At 43.8% G+C, this 26,346-nt stretch overlaps 1 long non-coding RNA gene across 9 annotated transcripts in view; it reads left to right on the top strand.

Moving 5' to 3' along the window:
• Positions 1–26,346, top strand: part of LOC307181412 — a 505,184-nt gene that overhangs the window by 86,644 nt on the left and 392,194 nt on the right. For 8 of the 9 annotated variants that reach the window (XR_013826727.1, XR_013826728.1, XR_013826730.1 and 5 more), the window contains exons 4-5: positions 4,959–5,044; positions 12,860–12,941. This is a non-coding gene — a long non-coding RNA (uncharacterized lncRNA). The remainder of the gene's footprint in view (positions 1–4,958; positions 5,045–12,859; positions 12,942–26,346) is intronic. The other variant, XR_013826729.1, reaches the window with a different exon arrangement.

Genomic DNA, 26,346 nt, shown 5'->3' with positions numbered 1-26,346 from the left:
GTCTATTCCATATTTGGCTTCAGGAACTTTATCTGTGCTCATTTCAATCTCTGGTTTTATGCAGCACCCCAACTCACCTTTCCCCTTAAGCAAGCATAAGTTGGTTTTCTAAATTTGAGACCCTGTTCTGTTCTGTAATTCAGTTCCTGTGTAGCCAAGTTTACATTCCGTGTATTAGTGATATCTTATGATGTTTCTTTTTCTGTGTGACTTATTTCAGTTAGAATCATCATACCTGAATCCACTCACTGTGCTGCTAAGGGCCTGATGACACAGATTTCATTGCTGAGTGATATTGCTTTGTAAGTAAATACCACAACTTCTTTATCCATTTTTCACTTTCTGCGATGTTGAACTTGTACTGTAAACGAGGTTCTTGTAAACAGAGCCGTTCCAAACTTTGGGGTGGCTGTGTCTTTTTGATTTTAATTTCCCTAAGCTATAGGACCATAAGTGGAAGTGCCCTAGGTTCTGTTGCTTTGTTTTTTAGTTGTTTCAGGAAACACCATACACTTCTCCCAAGTGGTTCTTGGCAATTTACATCCCGCCCATCAGCATAACAAGGCTCCCAGTTCTCCATGGCCTGTCCTGCCTTTCTGGATTTTACACTTTTTTCAGATGGCCCTTTTGACCGGGGGGAAGTGAGACTTCATTGTAGTGCAGATTTCCTTTGCAAGCTTGCTTGGTTGGCCAAAAAGGGCGTATGCGTTTTTTCCTGAATATATTCAGGAAAAAACGCATACGCCCTTTTTGGCCAAGTGCATCATTGTGGACGTTCTGCCTCTTTTCCTATGCTTTCAATGCAATTCCAGTCTACCTCCTGAAATCGGTTTCCTGCAATTCTGCCCCGCTTTCAAGTCCTCTTGGCAGCCTTACTTCAGTCTATTTTTGGACGATAGCTGTCATTTATAACTCTGCAGGTTTGTGAATTACAGTGCCCCTGAGCTCCTTTCTTCAACTCGCTTTCTTGTGACCTGGCCGCAACTCCGCAGGATGGCTTCAGGCCCTAATCTGGTTCCGGCCCGGCATGCTGAGCCTTTGGTTAATTCCTCTTCCTGGTGGGAAATGAGAGTTGAATTTGCCCGTCCAGACACCTCCAGCTAGCCTCTCATTGGTTCTCGCTATTCCTGTTCATCTTCCGCAGAAATTGCAAACTGGGCCAAACAGGAGGTTAAAGGGACTGACTCTCCAAGTCGGGAGAGTGTTAGTAAAGCATCTGGAATGTTGCACCCGAGTACCAGGGGAGGAAAACTGAGACATATTTGAACACGTCTCCAGATCACATGGTTGATCATACTCTGGGTTCCACATGCATGTTTTAGCTGAAGGAAGAATACCTAAAATCTGGGTAGTTGAAACCCGTGGAATGGGTACCATGCAATATGACTTCAAAGGGTCTTCATTTGCTCACTGAACCTCTCCAATCCTATCACTGCTGCGTTTATGCCCCTGTACACATGCTTGATTCTCTTTCGGAGACATAGCAATCTATAGGTTTTAAGATATTTACTAGTCAGGTACATTCTTAGGCGTTTAATATGCGGTGTTGAGTCCATTTCGTTGAGCAAGGAGTAGCTCTTGTCTATTCCATATTTGGCTTAAGGAACTTTATCTGTGCTCATTTCAATCTCTGGTTTTATGCAGCACCCCAACTCACCTTTACCCTTAAGCAAGCATAAGTTGGTTTTCTAAATTTGAGACCCTGTTCTGTTCTGTAATTCAGTTCCTGTGTAGCCAAGTTTCCATTCCGTGTATTACTGATATCTTATGATGTTTCTTTTTCTGTGTGACTTATTTCAGTTAGAATCATCATACCTGAATCCACTCATTGTGCTGCTAAGGGCCTGATGACACAGATTTCATTGCTGAGTGATATTGCTTTGTAAGTAAATACCACAACTTCTTTATCCATTTTTCACTTTCTGCGATGTTGAACTTGTACTGTAAACGAGGTTCTTGTAAACAGAGCCGTTCCAAACTTTGGGGTGGCTGTGTCTTTTTCATTTTAATTTCCCTAAGCTATAGGACCATAAGTGGAAGTGCCCTAGGTTCTGTTGCTTTGTATTTTAGATGTTTCAGGAAACACCATACACTTCTCCCGAGTGGTTGTTGGCAATTTACATCCCGCCCATCAGCATAACAGGGCTCCCAGTTCTCCATGGCCTGTCCTGCCTTTCTGGATTTTACACTTTTTTCAGATGGCCCTTTTGACCGGGGGGAAGTGAGACTTCATTGTAGTGCAGATTTCCTTTGCAAGCTTGCTTGGTTGGCCAAAAAGGGCGTATGCGTTTTTTCCTGAATATATTCAGGAAAAAACGCATACGCCCTTTTTGGCCAAGTGCATCATTGTGGACGTTCTGCCTCTTTTCCTATGCTTTCAATGCAATTCCAGTCTACCTCCTGAAATCGGTTTCCTGCAATTCTGCCCCGCTTTCAAGTCCTCTTGGCAGCCTTACTTCAGTCTATTTTTGGACGATAGCTGTCATTTATAACTCTGCAGGTTTGTGAATTACAGTGCCCCTGAGCTCCTTTCTTCAACTCGCTTTCTTGTGACCTGGCCGCAACACCGCAGGATGGCTTCGGGCCCTAATCTGGTTCCGGCCCGGCATGCTGAGCCATTGGTTAATTCCTCTTCCTGGTGGGAAATGAGAGTTGAATTTGCCCGTCCAGACACCTCCAGCTAGCCTCTCATTGGTTCTTGCTATTCCTGTTCATCTTCCGCAGAAATAGCAAACTGGGCCAAACAGGAGGTTAAAGGGACTGACTCTCCAAGTCGGGAGAGTGTTAGTAAAGCATCTGGAATGTTGCACCCGAGTACCAGGGGAGGAAAACTGAGACATATTTGAACACGTCTCCAGATCACATGGTTGATCATACTCTGGGTTCCACATGCATGTTTTAGCTGAAGGAAGAATACCTAAAATCTGGGTAGTTGAAACCCGTGGAATGGGTACCATGCAATATGACTTCAAAGGGTTTTCATTTGCTCACTGAACCTCTCCAATCCTATCACTGCTGCGTTTATGCCCCTGTACACATGCTTGATTCTCTTTCGGAGACATAGCAATCCATAGGTTTTAAGATACTTACTAGTCAGGTACATTCTTAGGCGTTTAATATGCGGTGTTGAGTCCATTTCGTTGAGCAAGGAGTAGCTCTTGTCTATTCCATATTTGGCTTAAGGAACTTTATCTGTGCTCATTTCAATCTCTGGTTTTATGCAGCACCCCAACTCACCTTTCCCCTTAAGCAAGCATAAGTTGGTTTTCTAAATTTGAGACCCTGTTCTCTTTTGGAATGCAGTTCCTGTGTAGCCAAGTTTACATTCCGTGTATTAGTGATATCTTATGATGTTTCTTTTTCTGTGTGACTTATTTCAGTTAGAATCATCATACCTGAATCCACTCATTGTGCTGCTAAGGGCCTGATGACACAGATTTCATTGCTGAGTGATATTGCTTTGTAAGTAAATACCACAACTTTTTTATCCATTTTTCACTTTCTACGATGTTGAACTTGTACTGTAAACGAGGTTCTTGTAAACAGAGCCATTCGAAACTTTGGGGTGGCTGTGTCTTTTTGATTTTAAATTCCCTAAGCTATAGGACCATAAGTGGAAGTGCCCTAGGCTCTCTTGCTTTGTTTTTTAGATGTTTCAGGAAACACCATACACTTCTCCCGAGTGTTTGTTGGCAATTTACATCCCGCCCTTCAGCATAACAAGGCTCCCAGTTCTCCATGGCCTGTCCTGCCTTTCTGGATTTTACACTTTTTTCAGATGGCCCTTTTGACCGGGGGAAGTGAGACTTCATTGTAGTGCAGATTTCCTTTGCAAGCTTGCTTGGTTGGCCAAAAAGGGCGTATGCGTTTTTTCCTGAATATATTCAGGAAAAAACGCATACGCCCTTTTTGGCCAAGTGCATGATTGTGGACGTTCGGCCTCTTTTCCTATGCTTTCAATGCAATTCCAGTCTACCTCCTGAAATCGGTTTCCTGCAATTCTGCCCCGCTTTCAAGTCCTCTTGGCAGCCTTACTTCAGTCTATTTTTGGACGATAGCTGTCATTTATAACTCTGCAGGTTTGTGAATTACAGTGCCCCTGAGCTCCTTTCTTCAACTCGTTTTCTTGTGAGCTGGCCGCAACACCGCAGGATGGCTTCAGGCCCTAATCTGGTTCCGGCACGGCACACAGAGCCTTTGGTTATTTCCTCTTCCTGGTGGGAAATGAGAGTTAAATTTGCCCGTCCAGACACCTCCAGCTAGCCTCTCATTGGTTCTCGCTATTCCTGTTCATCTTCCACAGAAATTGCAAACTGGGCCAAACAGGAGGTTAAAGGCGCTGACTCTCCAAGTGGGGAGAGTGTTAGTAAAGCGTCTGGAATGTTGCACCCGAGTACCAGGGGACGAAAACTGAGACATATTTGAACACGTCTCCCGTTCACATGGTTGATCATACTTGGGTTCCACATGCATGTTTTAGCTGAAGGAAGAATACCTAAAACCTGGGTAGTTGAAACCCGTGGAATGGGTACCATGCAATATGACTTCAAAGGGTCTTCATTTGCTCACCGAACCTCTCCAATCCTATCACTGCTGCGTTTATGCCCCTGTACACATGCTTGATTCCCTTTCGGAGACATAGCAATCCATAGGTTTTAAGATACTTACTAGTCAGGTACATTCTTAGGCGTTTAATATGCGGTGTTGAGTCCATTTCGTTGAGCAAGGAGTAGCTCTTGTCTATTCCATATTTGGCTTAAGGAACTTTATCTGTGCTCATTTCAATCTCTGGTTTTATGCAGCACCCCAACTCAATTTTCCCCTTAAGCAAGCATAAGTTGGTTTTCGAAATTTGAGACCCTGTTCTGTTCTGTAATTCAGTTCCTGTGTAGCCAAGTTTACATTCCGTGTATTACTGATATCTTATGATGTTTCTTTTTCTGTGTGACTTATTTCAGTTAGAATCATCATACCTGAATCCACTCATTGTGCTGCTAAGGGCCTGATGACACAGATTTCATTGCTGAGTGATATTGCTTTTTAAGTAAATACCACAACTTCTTTATCCATTTTTCACTTTCTGCGATGTTGAACTTGTACTGTAAACGAGGTTATTGTAAACAGAGCCGTTCCAAACTTTGGGGTGGCTGTGTCTTTTTGATTTTAAATTCCCTAAGCTATAGGACCATAAGTGGAAGTGCCCTAGGCTCTGTTGCTTTGTTTTTTAGATGTTTCAGGAAACACCATACACTTCTCCCGAGTGTCTGTTGGCAATTTACATCCCGCCCATCAGCATAACAAGGCTCCCAGTTCTCCATGGCCTGTCCTGCCTTTCTGGATTTTACACTTTTTTCAGATGGCCCTTTTGAACATGGGGAAGTGAGACTTCATTGTAGTGCAGATTTCCTTTGCAAGCTTGCTTGGTTGGCCAAAAAGGGCGTATGCGTTTTTTCCTGAATATATTCAGGAAAAAACGCATACGCCCTTTTTGGCCAAGTGCATCATTGTGGACGTTCTGCCTCTTTTCCTATGCCTTCAATGCAATTCCAGTCTACATCCTGAAATCGGTTTCCTGCAATTCTGCCCCGCTTTCAAGTCCTCTTGGCAGCCTTACTTCAGTCTATTTTTGGACGATAGCTGTCATTTATAACTCTGCAGGTTTGTGAATTACAGTGCCCCTGAGCTCCTTTCTTCAACTCGCTTTCTTATGAGCTGGCCGCAACACCGCAGGATGGCTTCAGGCCCTAATCTGGTTCCGGCACGGCACACTGAGCCTTTGGTTATTTCCTCTTCCTGGTGGGAAATGAGAGTTAAATTTGCCCGTCCAGACACCTCCAGCTAGCCTCTCATTGGTTCTCGCTATTCCTGTTCATCTTCCACAGAAATTGCAAACTGGGCCAAGCAGGAGGTTAAAGGCGCTGACTCTCCAAGTGGGGAGAGTGTTAGTAAAGCGTCTGGAATGTTGCACCCGAGTACCAGGGGAGGAAAACTGAGACATATTTGAACACGTCTCCCGTTCACATGGTTGATCATACTCTGGGTTCCACATGCATGTTTTAGCTGAAGGAAGAATACCTTAAACCTGGAGAGTTGAGACCCGTGTAATGGGTACCATGCAATATGACTTCAAAGGGTCTTCATTTGCTCACCGAACCTCTCCAATCCTATCACTGCTGCGTTTATGCCCCTGTACACACGCTTGATTCTCTTTTGGAGACATAGCAATCCATAGGTTTTAAGATACTTACTAGTCAGGTACATTCTTAGGCGTTTAATATGGGGTGTTGAGTCCATTTCATTGAGCAAGGAGTAGCTCTTGTCTATTCCATATTTGGCTTAAGGAACTTTATCTGTGCTCATTTCAATCTCTGGTTTTATGCAGCACCCCAACTCACCTTTACCCTTAAGCAAGCATAAGTTGGTTTTCTAAATTTGAGACCCTGTTCTCTTTTGGAATGCAGTTCCTGTGTAGCCAAGTTTACATTCCGTGTATTACTGATATCTTACGATGTTTCTTTTTCTGTGTGACTTATTTCAGTTAGAATCATCATACCTGAATCCACTCATTGTGCTGCTAAGGGCCTGATGACACAGATTTCATTGCTGAGTGATATTGCTTTGTAAGTAAATACCACAACTTCTTTATCCATTTTTCACTTTCTGCGATGTTGAACTTGTACTGTAAACGAGGTTCTTGTAAACAGAGCCGTTCCAAACTTTGGGGTGGCTGTGTCTTTTTCATTTTAATTTCCCTAAGCTATAGAACCATAAGTGGAAGTGCCCTAGGTTCTGTTGCTTTGTTTTTTAGATGTTTCAGGAAACACCATACACTTCTCCCGAGTGGTTTTTGGCAAATTACATCCCGCCCATCAGCATAACAAGGCTCCCAGTTCTCCATGGCCTGTCCTGCCTTTCTGGATTTTACACTTTTTTCAGATGGCCCTTTTGACCGGGGGGAAGTGAGACTTCATTGTAGTGCAGATTTCCTTTGCAAGCTTGCTTGGTTGGCCAAAAAGGGCGTATGCGTTTTTTCCTGAATATATTCAGGAAAAAACGCATACGCCCTTTTTGGCCAAGTGCATCATTGTGGACGTTCTACCTCTTTTCCTATGCTTTCAATGCAATTCCAGTCTACCTCCTGAAATCGGTTTCCTGCAATTCTGCCCCGCTTTCAAGTCCTCTTGGCAGCCTTACTTCAGTCTATTTTTGGACGATAGCTGTCATTTATAACTCTGCAGGTTTGTGAATTACAGTGCCCCTGAGCTCCTTTCTTCAACTCGCTTTCTTGTGACCTGGCCGCAACACCGCAGGATGGCTTCAGGCCCTAATCTGGATCCGGCACGGCACGCTGAGCCTTTGGTTAATTCCTCTTCCTGGTGGGAAATGAGAGTTAAATTTGGCCGTCCAGATACCTCCAGCTAGCCTCTCATTGGTTCTCGCTATTCCTGTTCATCTTCCGCAGAAATTGCAAACTGGGCCAAACAGGAGGTTAAAGGGACTGACTGTCCAAGTCGGGAGAGTGTTAGTAAGGCGTCTGGAATGTTGCACCCGAGTACCAGGGTACGAAAACTGAGACATATTTGAACACGTCTCCCCATCACATGGTTGATCATACTCTAGGTTCCACATGCATGTTTTAGCTGAAGGAAGAATACCTTAAACCTGGGTAGTTGAAACCCGTGGAATGGGTACCATGCAATATGACTTCAAAGGGTCTTCATTTGCTCACCGAACCTCTCCAATCCTATCACTGCTACGTTTATGCACCTGTACACATGCTTGATTCTCTTTTGGAGACATAGCAATCCATAAGTTTTACGATACTTACTAGTCAGGTACATTCTTAGACGTTTAAAATGCGGTGTGGAGTCCATTTCGTTGAGCAAGGAGTAGCTCTTGTCTATTCCATATTTGACTTAAGGAACTTTATCTGTGCTCATTTCAATCTCTGGTTTTATGCAGCACCACAACTCACCTTTCCCCTTAAGCAAGCATAAGTTGGTTTTCGAAATTTGAGACCCTGTTCTGTTCTGTAATTCAGTTCCTGTGTAGCCAAGTTTACATTCCGTGTATTACTGATATCTTATGATGTTTCTTTTTCTGTGTGACTTATTTCAGTTAGAATCATCATACCTGAATCCACTCATTGTGCTGCTAAGGGCCTGATGACACAGATTTCATTGCTGAGTGATATTGCTTTGTAAGTAAATACCACAACTTCTTTATCCATTTTTCACTTTCTGCGATGTTGAACTTGTACTGTAAACGAGGTTATTGTAAACAGAGCCGTTCCAAACTTTGGGGTGGCTGTGTCTTTTTGATTTTAAATTCCCTAAGCTATAGGACCATAAGTGGAAGTGCCCTAGGCTCTGTTGCTTTGTTTTTTAGATGTTTCAGGAAACACCATACACTTCTCCCTAGTGTCTGTTGGCAATTTACATCCCGCCCATCAGCATAACAAGGCTCCCAGTTCTCCATGGCCTGTCCTGCCTTTCTGGATTTTACACTTTTTTCAGATGGCCCTTTTGAACAGGGGGAAGTGAGACTTCATTGTAGTGCAGATTTCCTTTGCAAGCTTGCTTGGTTGGCCAAAAAGGGCGTATGCGTTTTTTCCTGAATATATTCAGGAAAAAACGCATACGCCCTTTTTGGCCAAGTGCATCATTGTGGACGTTCTGCCTCTTTTCCTATGCTTTCAATGCAATTCCAGTCTACCTCCTGAAATCGGTTTCCTGCAATTCTGCCCCGCTTTCAAGTCCTCTTGGCAGCCTTACTTCAGTCTATTTTTGGACGATAGCTGTCATTTATAACTCTGCAGGTTTGTGAATTACAGTGCCCCTGAGCTCCTTTCTTCAACTCGCTTTCTTGTGAGCTGGCCGCAACACCGCAGGATGGCTTCAGGCCCTAATCTGGTTCCGGCACGGCACACTGAGCCTTTGGTTATTTCCTCTTCCTGGTGGGAAATGAGAGTTAAATTTGCCCGTCCAGACACCTCCAGCTAGCCTCTCATTGGTTCTCGCTATTCCTGTTCATCTTCCACAGAAATTGCAAACTGGGCCAAGCAGGAGGTTAAAGGCGCTGACTCTCCAAGTGGGGAGAGTGTTAGTAAAGCGTCTGGAATGTTGCACCCGAGTACCAGGGGACGAAAACTGAGACATATTTGAACACGTCTCCCGTTCACATGGTTGATCATACTTGGGTTCCACAGGCATGTTTTAGCTGAAGGAAGAATACCTAAAACCTGGGTAGTTGAAACCCGTGGAATGGGTACCATGCAATATGACTTCAAAGGGTCTTCATTTGCTCACCGAACCTCTCCAATCCTATCACTGCTGCGTTTATGCCCCTGTACACATGCTTGATTCTCTTTCGGAGACATAGCAATCCATAGGTTTTAAGATACTTACTAGTCAGGTACATTCTTAGGCGTTTAATATGCGGTGTTGAGTCCATTTCGTTGAGCAAGGAGTAGCTCTTGTCTATTCCATATTTGGCTTAAGGAACTTTATCTGTGCTCATTTCAATCTCTGGTTTTATGCAGCACCCCAACTCACCTTTCCCCTTAAGCAAGCATAAGTTGGTTTTCGAAATTTGAGACCCTGTTCTGTTCTGTAATTCAGTTCCTGTGTAGCCAAGTTTACATTCCGTGTATTACTGATATCTTATGATGTTTCTTTTTCTGTGTGACTTATTTCAGTTAGAATCATCATACCTGAATCCACTCATTGTGCTGCTAAGGGCCTGATGACACAGATTTCATTGCTGAGTGATATTGCTTTGTAAGTAAATACCACAACTTCTTTATCCATTTTTCACTTTCTACGATGTTGAACTTGTACTGTAAACGAGGTTATTGTAAACAGAGCCGTTCCAAACTTTGGGGTGGCTGTGTCTTTTTGATTTTAAATTCCCTAAGCTATAGGACCATAAGTGGAAGTGCCCTAGGCTCTGTTGCTTTGTTTTTTAGATGTTTCAGGAAACACCATACACTTCTCCCGAGTGTCTGTTGGCAATTTACATCCCGCCCATCAGCATAACAAGGCTCCCAGTTCTCCATGGCCTGTCCTGCCTTTCTGGATTTTACACTTTTTTCAGATGGCCCTTTTGAACAGGGGGAAGTGAGACTTCATTGTAGTGCAGATTTCCTTTGCAAGCTTGCTTGGTTGGCCAAAAAGGGCGTATGCGTTTTTTCCTGAATATATTCAGGAAAAAACGCATACGCCCTTTTTGGCCAAGTGCATCATTGTGGACGTTCTGCCTCTTTTCCTATGCTTTCAATGCAATTCCAGTCTACCTCCTGAAATCGGTTTCCTGCAATTCTGCCCCGCTTTCAAGTCCTCTTGGCAGCCTTACTTCAGTCTATTTTTGGACGATAGCTGTCATTTATAACTCTGCAGGTTTGTGAATTACAGTGCCCCTGAGCTCCTTTCTTCAACTCGCTTTCTTGTGAGCTGGCCGCAACACCGCAGGATGGCTTCAGGCCCTAATCTGGTTCCGGCACGGCACACTGAGCCTTTGGTTATTTCCTCTTCCTGGTGGGAAATGAGAGTTAAATTTGCCCGTCCAGACACCTCCAGCTAGCCTCTCATTGGTTCTCGCTATTCCTGTTCATCTTCCACAGAAATTGCAAACTGGGCCAAGCAGGAGGTTAAAGGCGCTGACTCTCCAAGTGGGGAGAGTGTTAGTAAAGCGTCTGGAATGTTGCACCCGAGTACCAGGGGACGAAAACTGAGACATATTTGAACACGTCTCCCGTTCACATGGTTGATCATACTTGGGTTCCACAGGCATGTTTTAGCTGAAGGAAGAATACCTAAAACCTGGGTAGTTGAAACCCGTGGAATGGGTACCATGCAATATGACTTCAAAGGGTCTTCATTTGCTCACCGAACCTCTCCAATCCTATCACTGCTGCGTTTATGCCCCTGTACACATGCTTGATTCTCTTTCGGAGACATAGCAATCCATAGGTTTTAAGATACTTACTAGTCAGGTACATTCTTAGGCGTTTAATATGCGGTGTTGAGTCCATTTCGTTGAGCAAGGAGTAGCTCTTGTCTATTCCATATTTGGCTTAAGGAACTTTATCTGTGCTCATTTCAATCTCTGGTTTTATGCAGCACCCCAACTCACCTTTCCCCTTAAGCAAGCGTAAGTTGGTTTTCGAAATTTGAGACCCTGTTCTGTTCTGTAATTCAGTTCCTGTGTAGCCAAGTTTACATTCCGTGTATTACTGATATCTTATGATGTTTCTTTTTCTGTGTGACTTATTTCAGTTAGAATCATCATACCTGAATCCACTCATTGTGCTGCTAAGGGCCTGATGACACAGATTTCATTGCTGAGTGATATTGCTTTGTAAGTAAATACCACAACTTCTTTATCCATTTTTCACTTTCTGCGATGTTGAACTTGTACTGTAAACGAGGTTCTTGTAAACAGAGCCATTCCAATCTTTGGGGTGGCTGTGTCTTTTTGATTTTAAATTCCCTAAGCTATAGGACCATAAGTGGAAGTGCCCTAGGCTCTGTTGCTTTGTTTTTTAGATGTTTCAGGAAACACCATACACTTCTCCAGAGTGGTTGTTTGCAATTTACATCCCGTCCATCAGCATAACAAGGCTCCCAGTTCTCCATGGCCTGTCCTGCCTTTCTGGATTTTACACTTTTTTCAGATGGCCCTTTTGACCGGGGGGAAGTGAGACTTCATTGTAGTGCAGATTTCCTTTGTAAGCTTGCTTGGTTGGCCAAAAAGGGCGTATGCGTTTTTTCCTGAATATATTCAGGAAAAAACGCATACGCCCTTTTTGGCCAAGTGCATCATTGTGGACGTTCTGCCTCTTTTCATATGCCTTCAGTGCAATTCCAGTCTACCTCCTGAAATCGGTTTCCTGCAATTCTGCCCCGCTTTCAAGTCCTCTTGGCAGCCTTACTTCAGTCTATTTTTGGACGATAGCTGTCATTTATAACTCTGCAGGTTTGTGAATTACAGTGCCCCTGAGCTCCTTTCTTCAACTCGCTTTCTTGTGACCTGGCCGCAACACCGCAGGATGTCTTCAGGCCCTAATCTGGTTCTGGCACGGCATGCTGAGGCTTTGGTTATTTCCTCTTCCTGGTGGGAAATGAGAGTTAAATTTACCCGTCCAGACACCTCCAGCTAGCCTCTCATTGGTTCTCGCTATTCCTGTTCATCTTCCGCAGAAATTGCAAACTGTGCCAAACAGGAGGTTAAAGGGACTGACTCTCCAAGTCGGGAGAGTGTTAGTAAAGCGTCTGGAATGTTGCACCCGAGTACCAGGGGAAGAAAACTGAGACATATTTGAACACGTCTCCCGTTCACATGGTTGATCATACTTGGGTTCCACATGCATGTTTTAGCTGAAGGAAGAATACCTAAAACCTGGGTAGTTGAAACCCGTGGAATGGGTACCATGCAATATGACTTCAAAGGGTCTTCATTTGCTCACCGAACCTCTCCAATCCTATCACTGCTGCGTTTATGCCCCTGTACACATGCTTGATTCTCTTTCGGAGACATAGCAATCCATAGGTTTTAAGATACTTACTAGTCAGGTACATTCTTAGGCGTTTAATATGCGGTGTTGAGTCCATTTCGTTGAGCAAGGAGTAGCTCTTGTCTATTCCATATTTGGCTTAAGGAACTTTATCTGTGCTCATTTCAATCTCTGGTTTTATGCAGCACCCCAACTCACCTTTCCCCTTAAGCAAGCATAAGTTGGTTTTCGAAATTTGAGACCCTGTTCTGTTCTGTAATTCAGTTCCTGTGTAGCCAAGTTTACATTCCGTGTATTACTGATATCTTATGATGTTTCTTTTTCTGTGTGACTTATTTCAGTTAGAATCATCATACCTGAATCCACTCATTGTGCTGCTAAGGGCCTGATGACACAGATTTCATTGCTGAGTGATATTGCTTTTTAAGTAAATACCACAACTTCTTTATCCATTTTTCACTTTCTGCGATGTTGAACTTGTACTGTAAACGAGGTTCTTGTAAACAGAGCCGTTCCAAACTTTGGGGTGGCTGTGTCTTTTTGATTTTAAATTCCCTAAGCTATAGGACCATAAGTGGAAGTGCCCTAGGCTCTGTTGCTTTGTTTTTTAGATGTTTCAGGAAACACCATACACTTCTCCCGAGTGGTTGTTGGCAATTTACATCCCGCCCATCAGCATAACAAGGCTCCCAGTTCTCCATGGCCTGTCCTGCCTTTCTGGATTTTACACTTTTTTCAGATGGCCCTTTTGACCAGGGGGAAGTGAGACTTCATTGTAGTGCAGATTTCCTTTGCAAGCTTGCTTGGTTGGCCAAAAAGGGCGTATGCGTTTTTTCCTGAATATATTCAGGAAAAAACGCATACGCCCTTTTTGGCCAAGTGCATCATTGTGGACGTTCTGCCTCTTTTCCTATGCTTTCAATGCAATTCCAGTCTACCTCCTGAAATCGGTTTCCTGCAATTCTGCCCCGTTTTCAAGTCCTCTTGGCAGCCTTACTTCAGTCTATTTTTGGACGATAGCTGTCATTTATAACTCTGCAGGTTTGTGAATTACAGTGCCCCTGAGCTCCTTTCTTCAACTCGCTTTCTTGTGAGCTGGCCGCAACACCGCAGGATGGCTTCAGGCCCTAATCTGGATCCGGCACGGCACGCTGAGCCTTTGATTAATTCCTCTTCCTGGTGGGAAGTGAGAGTTAAATTTGCCCGTCCAGATACCTCCAGCTAGCCTCTCATTGGTTCTCGCTATTCCTGTTCATCTTCCGCAGAAATTGCAAACTGGGCCAAACAGGAGGTTAAAGGGACTGACTCTCCAAGTCGGGAGAGTGTTAATAAAGCATCTGGAATGTTGCACCCGAGTACCAGGGTACGAAAACTGAGACATATTTGAACACGTCTCCCCATCACATGGTTGATCATACTCTAGGTTCCACATGCATGTTTTAGCTGAAGGAAGAATACCTTAAACCTGGGTAGTTGAAACCCGTGGAATGGGTACCATGCAATATGACTTCAAAGGGTCTTCATTTGCTCACCGAACCTCTCCAATCCTATCACTGCTGCGTTTATGCCCCTGTACACATGCTTGATTCTCTTTCGGAGACATAGCAATCCATAGGTTTTAAGATACTTACTAGTCAGGTACATTCTTAGGCGTTTAATATGCGGTGTTGAGTCCATTTCGTTGAGCAAGGAGTAGCTCTTGTCTATTCCATATTTGGCTTAAGGAACTTTATCTGTGCTCATTTCAATCTCTGGTTTTATGCAGCACCCCAACTCACCTTTCCCCTTAAGCAAGCATAAGTTGGTTTTCTAAATTTGAGACCCTGTTCTGTTCTGTAATTCAGTTCCTGTGTAGCCAAGTTTACATTCCGTGTATTACTGATATCTTATGATGTTTCTTTTTCTGTGTGACTTATTTCAGTTACAATCATCATACCTGAATCCACTCATTGTGCTGCTAAGGGCCTGATGACATAGATTTCATTGCTGAGTGATATTGCTTTGTAGGTGAATACCACAACTTCTTTATCCATTTTTCACTTTCTGCGATGTTGAACTTGTACTGTAAACGAGGTTCTTATAAACAGAGCCGTTCCAAACTTTGGGGTGGCTGTGTCTTTTTGATTTTAATTTCCCTAAGCTATAGGACCATAAGTGGAAGTGCCCTAGGCTCTGTTGCTTTGTTTCTTAGATGTTTCAGGAAACACCATACACTTCTCCCAAGTGTCTGTTGGCAATTTACATCCCGCCCATCAGCATAACAAGGCTCCAAGTTTTCAATGGCCTGTCCTGCCTTTCTGGATTTTACACTTTTTTCAGATGGCCCTTTTGACCGGGGGAAAGTGAGAATTCATTGTAGTGCAGATTTCCTTTGCAAGCTTGCTTGGTTGGCCAAAAAGTGCTTATGCGTTTTTTCCTGAATATATTCAGGAAAAAACGCATACGCCCTTTTTGGCCAAGTGCATCATTGTGGACGTTCTGCCTCTTTTCCTATGCTTTCAATGCAATTCCAGTCTACCTCCTGAAATCGGTTTCCTGCAATTCTGCCCCGCTTTCAAGTCCTCTTGGCAGCCTTACTTCAGTCTATTTTTGGACGATAGCTGTCATTTATAACTCTGCAGGTTTGTGAATTACAGTGCCCCTGAGCTCCTTTCTTCAACTCGCTTTCTTGTGACCTGGCCGCAACACCGCAGGATGGCTTCAGGGCCTAATCTGGTTCCGGCCCGGCATGCTGAGCCTTTGGTTAATTCCTCTTCCTGGTGGGAAATGAGAGGTAAATTTGCCCGTGCAGACACCTCCAGCTAGTCTCTCATTGGTTCTCGCTATTCCTGTTCATCTTCCACAGAAATTGCAAACTGGACCAAACAGGAGGTTAAAGGGACTGACTCTCCAAGTCGGGAGAGTGTTAGTAAAGCGTCTGGAATGTTGCACCCGAGTACCAGGGGAGGAAAACTGAGATATATTTGAACACGTCTCCCGTTCACATGGTTGATCATACTCTGGGTTCCACATGCATGTTTTAGCTGAAGGAAGAATACCTTAAACCTGGAGAGTTGAGACCCGTGGAATGGGTACCATGAAATATGACTTCAAAGGGTCTTCATATGCTCACCGAACCTCTCCAATCCTATCACTGCTGCGTTTATGCCCCTGTACACATGCTTGATTCTCTTTCGGAGACATAGCAATCCATAGGTTTTAAGATACTTACTAGTCAGGTACATTCTTAGGCGTTTAATATGGGGTGTTGAGTCCATTTCATTGAGCAAGGAGTAGCTCTTGTCTATTCCATATTTGGCTTAAGGAACTTTATCTGTGCTCATTTCAATCTCTGGTTTGATGCAGCACCCCAACTCACCTTTCCCCTTAAGCAAGCATAAGTTGGTTTTCTAAATTTGAGACCCTGTTCTGTTCTGTAATTCAGTTCCTGTGTAGCCAAGTTTCCATTCCGTGTATTACTGATATCTTATGATGTTTCTTTTTCTGTGTGACTTATTTCAGTTAGAATCATCATACCTGAATCCACTCATTGTGCTGCTAAGGGCCTGATGACACAGATTTCATTGCTGAGTGATATTGCTTTGTAAGTAAATACCACATCTTTTTTATCCATTTTTCACTTTCTGCGATGTTGAACTTGTACTGTAAACGAGGTTCTTGTAAACAGAGCCGTTCCAAACTTTGGGGTGGCTGTGTCTTTTTGATTTTAATTTCCCTAAGCTATAGGACCATAAGTGGAAGTGCCCTAGGCTCTGTTGCTTTGTTTTTTAGATGTTTCAGGAAACACCATACACTTCTCCCAAGTGTCTGTTGGCAATTTACATCCCGCCCATCAGCATAACAAGGCTCCCAGTTCTCCATGGCCTGTCCTGCCTTTCTGGATTTTACACTTTTTTCAGATGGCCCTTTTGACCGGGGGGAAGTGAGACTTCATTGTAGTGCAGATTTCCTTTGCAAGCTTGCTTGGTTGGCCAAAAAGGGCGTATGCGTTTTTTCCTGAATATATTCAGGAAAAAACGCATACGCCCTTTTTGGCCAAGTGCATCATTGTGGACGTTCTGCCTCTTTTCCTATGCTTTCAATGCAATTCCAGTCTACCTCCTGAAATCGGTTTCCTGCAATTCTGCCCCGCTTTCAAGTCCTCTTGGCAGCCTTACTTCAGTCTATTTTTGGACGATAGCTGTCATTTATAACTCTGCAGGTTTGTGAATTACAGTGCCCCTGAGCTCCTTTCTTCAACTCGCTTTCTTGTGACCTGGCCGCAACACCGCAGGATGGCTTCGGGCCCTAATCTGGTTCCGGCCCGGCATGCTGAGCCTTTGGTTAATTCCTCTTCCTGGTGGGAAATGAGAGTTAAATTTGCCCGTCCAGACACCTGCAGCTAGCCTCTCATTGGTTCTCGCTATTCCTGTTCATCTTCTGCAGAAATTGCAAACTGGGCCAAACAGGAGGTTAAAGGCGCTGACTCTCCAAGTGGGGAGAGTGTTAGTAAAGCGTCTGGAATGTTGCACCCGAGTACCAGGGTACGAAAACTGAGACATATTTGAACACGTCTCCCGATCACATGGTTGATCATACTCTAGGTTCCACATGCATGTTTTAGCTGAAGGAAGAATACCTAAAACCTGGGTAGTTGAAACCCGTGGAATGGGTACCATGCAATATGACTTCAAAGGGTCTTCATTTGCTCACCGAACCTCTCCAATCCTATCACTGCTGCATTTATGCCCCTGTACACATGCTTGATTCTCTTTCGGAGACATAGCAATCTATAGGTTTTAAGATACTTACTAGTCAGGTACATTCTTAGGCGTTTAATATGCGGGGTTGAGTCCATTTCGTTGAGCAAGGAGTAGCTCTTGTCTATTCCATATTTGGCTTAAGGAACTTTATTTGTCCTCATTTCAATCTCTGGTTTTATGCAGTACCCCAACTCACCTTTCCCCTTAAGCAAGCATAAGTTGGTTTTCTAAATTTGAGACCCTGTTCTGTTCTGTAATTCAGTTCCTGTGTAGCCAAGTTTACATTCCGTGTATTACTGATATCTTATGATGTTTCTTTTTCTGTGTGACTTATTTCAGTTAGAATCATCATACCTGAATCCACTCATTATGCTGCTACGGGCCTGATGACATAGGTTTCATTGCTGAGTGATACTGCATTGTACGTAAGTACCACAAGTTCTTTATCCATTTTTCACTTTCTGTGATATTGAACATGTACGGTAAACGAGTTTCTTGTAAACAGAGGCGTCCCAAACTTTGGGGTGGCTGTTTCTTTTTGATTTTAATTTCCCTAAGCTATAGGACCATAAGTGGAAGTGCCCTAGGCTCTGTTGCTTTGTTTTTTAGATGTTTCAGGAAACACCATACACTTCTCCGGAGTGTCTGTTGGCAATTTACATCCCGCCCATCAGCATAACAAGGCTCCCAGTTCTCCATGGCCTGTCCTGCCTTTCTGGATTTTACACTTTTTTCAGATGGCCCTTTTGACCGGGGGGAAGTGAGACTTCATTGTAGTGCAGATTTCCTTTGCAAGTTTGCTTGGTTGGCCAAAAAGGGCGTATGCGTTTTTTCCTGAATATATTCAGGAAAAAACGCATACGCCCTTTTTGGCCAAGTGCATCATTGTGGACGTTCTGCCTCTTTTCCTATGCTTTCAATGCAATTCCAATCTACCTCCTGAAATCGGTTTCCTGCAATTCTACCCCGCTTTCGAGTCCTCTTGGCAGCCTTACTTCAGTCTATTTTTGGACGATAGCTGTCATTTATAACTCTGCAGGTTTGTGAATTACAGTGCCCCTGAGCTCCTTTCTTCAACTCGCTTTCTTGTGACCTGGCCGCAACAACGCAGGATGTCTTCAGGCCCTAATCTGGTTCCGGCACGACACGCTGAACCTTTGGTTAATTCCTCTTCCTGGTGGGAAATGAGAGTTAAATTTGCCCGTTCAGACACCTCCAGCTAGTCTCTCATTGGTTCTCGCTATTCCTGTTCATCTTCCGCAGAAATTGCAAACTGGGCCAAACAGGAGGTTAAAGGGACTGACTCTCCAAGTCGGGAGAGTGTTAGTAAAGCGTCTGGAATGTTGCACCCGAGTACCAGGGTAGGAAAACTGAGACATATTTGAACACGTCTCCCATTCACATGGTTGATCATACTTGGGTTCCACATGCATGTTTTAGCTGAAGGAAGAATACCTAAAACCTGGGTAGTTGAAACCCGTGGAATGGGTACCATGCAATATGACTTCAAAGGGTCTTCATTTGCTCACCGAACCTCTCCAATCCTATCACTGCTGCGTTTATGCCCCTGTACACATGCTTGATTCTCTTTCGGAGACATAGCAATCCATAGGTTTTAAGATACTTACTAGTCAGGTACATTCTTAGGCGTTTAATATGCGGTGTTGAGTCCATTTCGTTGAGCAAGGAGTAGCTCTTGTCTATTCCATATTTGGCTTAAGGAACTTTATCTGTGCTCATTTCAATCTCTGGTTTTATGCAGCACCCCAACTCACCTTTCCCCTTAAGCAAGCATAAGTTGGTTTTCTAAATTTGAGACCCTGTTCTGTTTTGGAATGCAGTTCCTGTGTAGCCAAGTTTACATTCCGTGTATTAGTGATATCTTATGATGTTTCTTTTTCTGTGTGACTTATTTCAGTTAGAATCATCGTACCTGAATCTACTCATTATGCTACTACGGGCCTGATGACATAGATTTCATTGCTGAGTGATACTGCATTGTACGTAAGTACCACAAGTTCTTTATGCATTTTTCACTTTCTGTGATATTGAACTTGTACGGTAAACGAGGTTCTTGTAAACAGAGGTGTCCCAAACTTTGGGGTGGCTGTGTCTTTTTGATTTTAATTTCCCTAAGCTATAGGACCATAAGTGGAAGTGCCCTAGGCTCTGTTGCTTTGTTTTTTAGATGTTTCAGGAAAGACCATACACTTCTCCTGAGTGTCTGTTGGCAATTTACATCCCGCCCATCAGCATAACAAGGCTCCCAGTTCTCCATGGCCTGTCCTGCCTTTCTGGATTTTACACTTTTTTCAGATGGCCCTTTTGACCGGGGGGAAGTGAGACTTCATTGTAGTGCAGATTTCCTTTGCAAGCTTGCTTGGTTGGCCAAAAAGGGTGTATGCGTTTTTTCCTGAATATATTCAGGAAAAAACGCATACGCCGTTTTTGGCCAAGTGCATCATTGTGGACGTTCTGCCTCTTTTCCTATGCTTTCAATGCAATTCCAGTCTACCTCCTGAAATCGGTTTCCTGCAATTCTGCCCCGCTTTCAAGTCCTCTTGGCAGCCTTACTTCAGTCTATTTTTGGACGATAGCTGTCATTTATAACTCTGCAGGTTTGTGAATTACAGTGCCTCTGAGCTCCTTTCTTCAACTCGCTTTCTTTTGAGCTGGCCGCAACACCGCAGGATGGCTTCAGGCCCTAATCTGGTTCCGGCACGGCACGCTGAGCCTTTGGTTAATTCCTCTTCCTGGTGGGAAATGAGAGTTAAATTTGCACGTCCAGACACCTCCAGCTAGCCTCTCATTGGTTCTCGCTATTCCTGTTCATCTTCCGCAGAAATTGCAAACTGGGCCAAACAGGAGGTTAAAGGGACTGACTCTCCAAGTCGGGAGAGTGTTAGTAAAGCGTCTGGAATGTTGCACCCGAGTACCAGGGTACGAAAACTGAGACATATTTGAACACGTCTCCCGATCACATGGTTGATCATACTCTGGGTTCCACATGCATGTTTTAGCTGAAGGAAGAATACCTAAAACCTGGGTAGTTGAAACCCGTGGAATGGGTACCATGCAATATGACTTCAAAGGGTCTTCATTTGCTCACCGAACATCTCCAATCCTATCACTGCTGCGTTTATGCCCCTGTACACATGCTTGATTCTCTTTCGGAGACATAGCAATCCATAGGTTTTAAGATACTTACTAGTCAGGTACATTCTTAGGCGTTTAATATGCGGTGTTGAGTCCATTTCGTTGAGCAAGGAGTAGCTCTTGTCTATTCCATATTTGGCTTAAGGAACTTTATCTGTGCTCATTTCAATCTCTGGTTTTATGCAGCACCCCAACTCACCTTTCCCCTTAAGCAAGCATAAGTTCGTTTTCTAAATTTGAGACCCTGTTCTGTTCTGTAATTCAGTTCCTGTGTAGCCAAGTTTACATTCCGTGTATTACTGATATCTTATGATGTTTCTTTTTCTGTGTGACTTATTTCAGTTAGAATCATCGTACCTGAATCTACTCATTATGCTGCTACGGGCCTGATGACATAGATTTCATTGCTGAGTGATACTGCATTGTACGTAAGTACCACAAGTTCTTTATGCATTTTTCACTTTCTGTGATATTGAACTTGTACGGTAAACGAGGTTCTTGTAAACAGAGGCGTCCCAAACTTTGGGGTGGCTGTGTCTTTTAGATTTTAATTTCCCTAAGCTATAGGACCATAAGTGGAAGTGCCCTAGGCTCTGTTGCTTTGTTTTTTAGATGTTTCAGGAAACACCATACACTTCTCCTGAGTGTCTGTTGGTAATTTACATCCCGCCCATCAGCATAACAAGGCTCCCAGTTCTCCATGGCCTGTCCTGCCTTTCTGGATTTTACACTTTTTTCAGATGGCCCTTTTGACCGGGGGGAAGTGAGACTTCATTGTAGTGCAGATTTCCTTTGCAAGTTTGCTTGGTTGGCCAAAAAGGGCGTATGCGTTTTTTCCTGAATATATTCAGGAAAAAACGCATATGCCCTTTTTGGCCAAGTGCATCATTGTGGACGTTCTGCCTCTTTTCCTATGCTTTCAATGCAATTCCAGTCTACCTCCTGAAATCGGTTTCCTGCAATTCTGCCCCGCTTTCAAGTCCTCTTGGCAGCCTTACTTCAGTCTATTTTTGGACGATAGCTGTCATTTATAACTCTGCAGGTTTGTGAATTACAGTGCCCCTGAGCTCCTTTCTTCAACTCGCTTTCTTTTGAGCTGGCCGCAACACCGCAGGATGGCTTCAGGCCCTAATCTGGTTCCGGCACGGCACGCTGAGCCTTTGGTTAATTCCTCTTCCTGGTGGGAAATGAGAGTTAAATTTCCCATCCAGACACCTCCAGCTAGTCTCTCATTGGTTCTCGCTATTCCTGTTCATCTTCCACAGAAATTGCAAACTGGGCCACACAGGAGGTTAAAGGTACTGACTCTCCAAGTCGGGAGAGTGTTAGTAAAGCGTCTGGAATGTTGCACCTGAGTACCAGGGTACGAAAACTGAGACATATTTGAACACCTCTCCCGATCAAATGGTTGATCATACTCTGGGTTCCACATGCATGTTTTAGCTGAAGGAAGAATACCTTAAACCTGGAGAGTTAAGACCCGTGTAATGGGTACCATGCAATATGACTTCAAAGGGTCTTCATTTGCTCACCGAACCTCTCCAATCCTATCACTGCTGCGTTTATGCCCCTGTACACATGCTTGATTCTCTTTCGGAGACATAGCAATCCATAGGTTTTAAGATACTTACTAGTCAGGTACATTCTTAGGCGTTTAATATGCGGTGTTGAGTCCATTTCGTTGAGCAAGGAGTAGCTCTTGTCTATTCCATATTTGGCTTAAGGAACTTTATCTGTGCTCATTTCAATCTCTGGTTTTATGCAGCAACCCAACTCACCTTTCCCCTTAAGCAAGCATAAGTTGGTTTTCTAAATTTGAGACCCTGTTCTGTTTTGGAATTCAGTTCCTGTGTAGCCAAGTTTACATTCCGTGTATTACTGATATCTTATGATGTTTCTTTTTCTGTGTGACTTATTTCAGTTAGAATCATCGTACCTGAATCTACTCATTATGCTGCTACGGGCCTGATGACATAGATTTCATTGCTGAGTGATACTGCATTGTACGTAAGTACCACAAGTTCTTTATCCATTTTTCACTTTCTGCGATGTTGAACTTGTACTGTAAACGAGGTTCTTGTAAACAGAGGCGTCCCAAACTTTGGGGTGGCTGTGTCTTTTTGATTTTAATTTCCCTAAGCTATAGGACCATAAGTGGCAGTGCCCTAGGCTCTGTTGCTTTGTTTTTTAGATGTTTCAGGAAACACCATACACTTCTCCTGAGTGTCTGTTGGTAATTTTCATCCCGCCCATCAGCATAACAAGGCTCCCAGTTCTCCATGGCCTGTCCTGCCTTTCTGGATTTTACACTTTTTTCAGATGGCCCTTTTGACCGGGGGGAAGTGAGACTTCATTGTAGTGCAGATTTCCTTTGCAAGCTTGCTTGGTTGGCCAAAAAGTGTGTATGCGTTTTTTCCTGAATATATTCAGGAAAAAACGCATACGCCGTTTTTGGCCAAGTGCATCATTGTGGACGTTCTGCCTCTTTTCCTATGCTTTCAATGCAATTCCAGTCTACCTCCTGAAATCGGTTTCCTGCAATTCTGCCCCGCTTTCAAGTCCTCTTGGCAGCCTTACTTCAGTCTATTTTTGGACGATAGCTGTCATTTATAACTCTGCAGGTTTGTGAATTACAGTGCCTCTGAGCTCCTTTCTTCAACTCGCTTTCTTTTGAGCTGGCCGCAACACCGCAGGATGGCTTCAGGCCCTAATCTTGTTCCGGCACGGCACGCTGAGCCTTTGGTTAATTCCTCTTCCTGGTGGGAAATGAGAGTTAAATTTGCACGTCCAGACACCTCCAGCTAGCCTCTCATTGGTTCTCGCTATTCCTGTTCATCTTCCGCAGAAATTGCAAACTGGGCCAAACAGGAGGTTAAAGGGACTGACTCTCCAAGTCGGGAGAGTGTTAGTAAAGCGTCTGGAATGTTGCACCCGAGTACCAGGGTACGAAAACTGAGACATATTTGAACACGTCTCCCGATCACATGGTTGATCATACTCTGGGTTCCACATGCATGTTTTAGCTGAAGGAAGAATACCTAAAACCTGGGTAGTTGAAACCCGTGGAATGGGTACCATGCAATATGACTTCAAAGGGTCTTCATTTGCTCACCGAACATCTCCAATCCTATCACTGCTGCGTTTATGCCCCTGTACACATGCTTGATTCTCTTTCGGAGACATAGCAATCCATAGGTTTTAAGATACTTACTAGTCAGGTACATTCTTAGGCGTTTAATATGCGGTGTTGAGTCCATTTCGTTGAGCAAGGAGTAGCTCTTGTCTATTCCATATTTGGCTTAAGGAACTTTATCTGTGCTCATTTCAATCTCTGGTTTTATGCAGCACCCCAACTCACCTTTCCCCTTAAGCAAGCATAAGTTGGTTTTCTAAATTTGAGACCCTGTTCTGTTCTGTAATTCAGTTCCTGTGTAGCCAAGTTTACATTCCGTGTATTACTGATATCTTATGATGTTTCTTTTTCTGTGTGACTTATTTCAGTTAGAATCATCGTACCTGAATCTACTCATTATGCTGCTACGGGCCTGATGACATAGATTTCATTGCTGAGTGATACTGCATTGTACGTAAGTACCACAAGTTCTTTATGCATTTTTCACTTTCTGTGATATTGAACTTGTACGGTAAACGAGGTTCTTGTAAACAGAGGCGTCCCAAACTTTGGGGTGGCTGTGTCTTTTAGATTTTAATTTCCCTAAGCTATAGGACCATAAGTGGAAGTGCCCTAGGCTCTGTTGCTTTGTTTTTTAGATGTTTCAGGAAACACCATACACTTCTCCTGAGTGTCTGTTGGTAATTTACATCCCGCCCATCAGCATAACAAGGCTCCCAGTTCTCCATGGCCTGTCCTGCCTTTCTGGATTTTACACTTTTTTCAGATGGCCCTTTTGACCGGGGGGAAGTGAGACTTCATTGTAGTGCAGATTTCCTTTGCAAGCTTGCTTGGTTGGCCAAAAAGGGCGTATGCGTTTTTTCCTGAATATATTCAGGAAAAAACGCATACGCCCTTTTTGGCCAAGTGCATCATTGTGGACGTTCTGCCTCTTTTCCTATGCTTTCAATGCAATTCCAGTCTACCTCCTGAAATCGGTTTCCTGCAATTCTGCCCCGCTTTCAAGTCCTCTTGGCAGCCTTACTTCAGTCTATTTTTGGACGATAGCTGTCATTTATAACTCTGCAGGTTTGTGAATTACAGTGCCCCTGAGCTCCTTTCTTCAACTCGCTTTCTTTTGAGCTGGCCGCAACACCGCAGGATGGCTTCAGGCCCTAATCTGGTTCCGGCACGGCACGCTGAGCCTTTGGTTAATTCCTCTTCCTGGTGGGAAATGAGAGTTAAATTTCCCATCCAGACACCTCCAGCTAGTCTCTCATTGGTTCTCGCTATTCCTGTTCATCTTCCACAGAAATTGCAAACTGGGCCACACAGGAGGTTAAAGGGACTGACTCTCCAAGTCGGGAGAGTGTTAGTAAAGCGTCTGGAATGTTGCACCCGAGTACCAGGGTACGAAAACTGAGACATATTTGAACACGTCTCCCGATCAAATGGTTGATCATACTCTGGGTTCCACATGCATGTTTTAGCTGAAGGAAGAATACCTTAAACCTGGAGAGTTAAGACCCGTGTAATGGGTACCATGCAATATGACTTCAAAGGGTCTTCATTTGCTCACCGAACCTCTCCAATCCTATCACTGCTGCGTTTATGCCCCTGTACACATGCTTGATTCTCTTTCGGAGACATAGCAATCCATAGGTTTTAAGATACTTACTAGTCAGGTACATTCTTAGGCGTTTAATATGGGGTGTTGAGTCCATTTCGTTGAGCAAGGAGTAGCTCTTGTCTATTCCATATTTGGCTTAAGGAACTTTATCTGTGCTCATTTCAATCTCTGGTTTTATGCAGCAACCCAACTCACCTTTCCCCTTAAGCAAGCATAAGTTGGTTTTCTAAATTTGAGACCCTGTTCTGTATTGGAATTCAGTTCCTGTGTAGCCAAGTTTACATTCCGTGTATTACTGATATCTTATGATGTTTCTTTTTCTGTGTGACTTATTTCAGTTAGAATCATCGTACCTGAATCTACTCATTATGCTGCTACGGGCCTGATGACATAGATTTCATTGCTGAGTGATACTGCATTGTACGTAAGTACCACAAGTTCTTTATCCATTTTTCACTTTCTGCGATGTTGAACTTGTACTGTAAACGAGGTTCTTGTAAACAGAGGCGTCCCAAACTTTGGGGTGGCTGTGTCTTTTTGATTTTAATTTCCCTAAGCTATAGGACCATAAGTGGCAGTGCCCTAGGCTCTGTTGCTTTGTTTTTTAGATGTTTCAGGAAACACCATACACTTCTCCTGAGTGTCTGTTGGTAATTTTCATCCCGCCCATCAGCATAACAAGGCTCCCAGTTCTCCATGGCCTGTCCTGCCTTTCTGGATTTTACACTTTTTTCAGATGGCCCTTTTGACCGGGGGGAAGTGAGACTTCATTGTAGTGCAGATTTCCTTTGCAAGCTTGCTTGGTTGGCCAAAAAGTGTGTATGCGTTTTTTCCTGAATATATTCAGGAAAAAACGCATACGCCGTTTTTGGCCAAGTGCATCATTGTGGACGTTCTGCCTCTTTTCCTATGCTTTCAATGCAATTCCAGTCTACCTCCTGAAATCGGTTTCCTGCAATTCTGCCCCGCTTTCAAGTCCTCTTGGCAGCCTTACTTCAGTCTATTTTTGGACGATAGCTGTCATTTATAACTCTGCAGGTTTGTGAATTACAGTGCCTCTGAGCTCCTTTCTTCAACTCGCTTTCTTTTGAGCTGGCCGCAACACCGCAGGATGGCTTCAGGCCCTAATCTTGTTCCCGCACGGCACGCGGAGCCTTTGGTTAATTCCTCTTCCTGGTGGGAAATGAGAGTT

The sequence above is a fragment of the Stenella coeruleoalba genome (assembly GCF_951394435.1).
Source record: "Stenella coeruleoalba genome assembly, contig: scaffold_195, whole genome shotgun sequence".
In the NCBI taxonomy this organism is placed as follows: domain Eukaryota; kingdom Metazoa; phylum Chordata; class Mammalia; order Artiodactyla; family Delphinidae; genus Stenella; species Stenella coeruleoalba.
The sequence above is the reverse complement of the archived record's forward strand: the minus strand, read 5'-3'. Positions and strand labels throughout refer to the sequence as shown.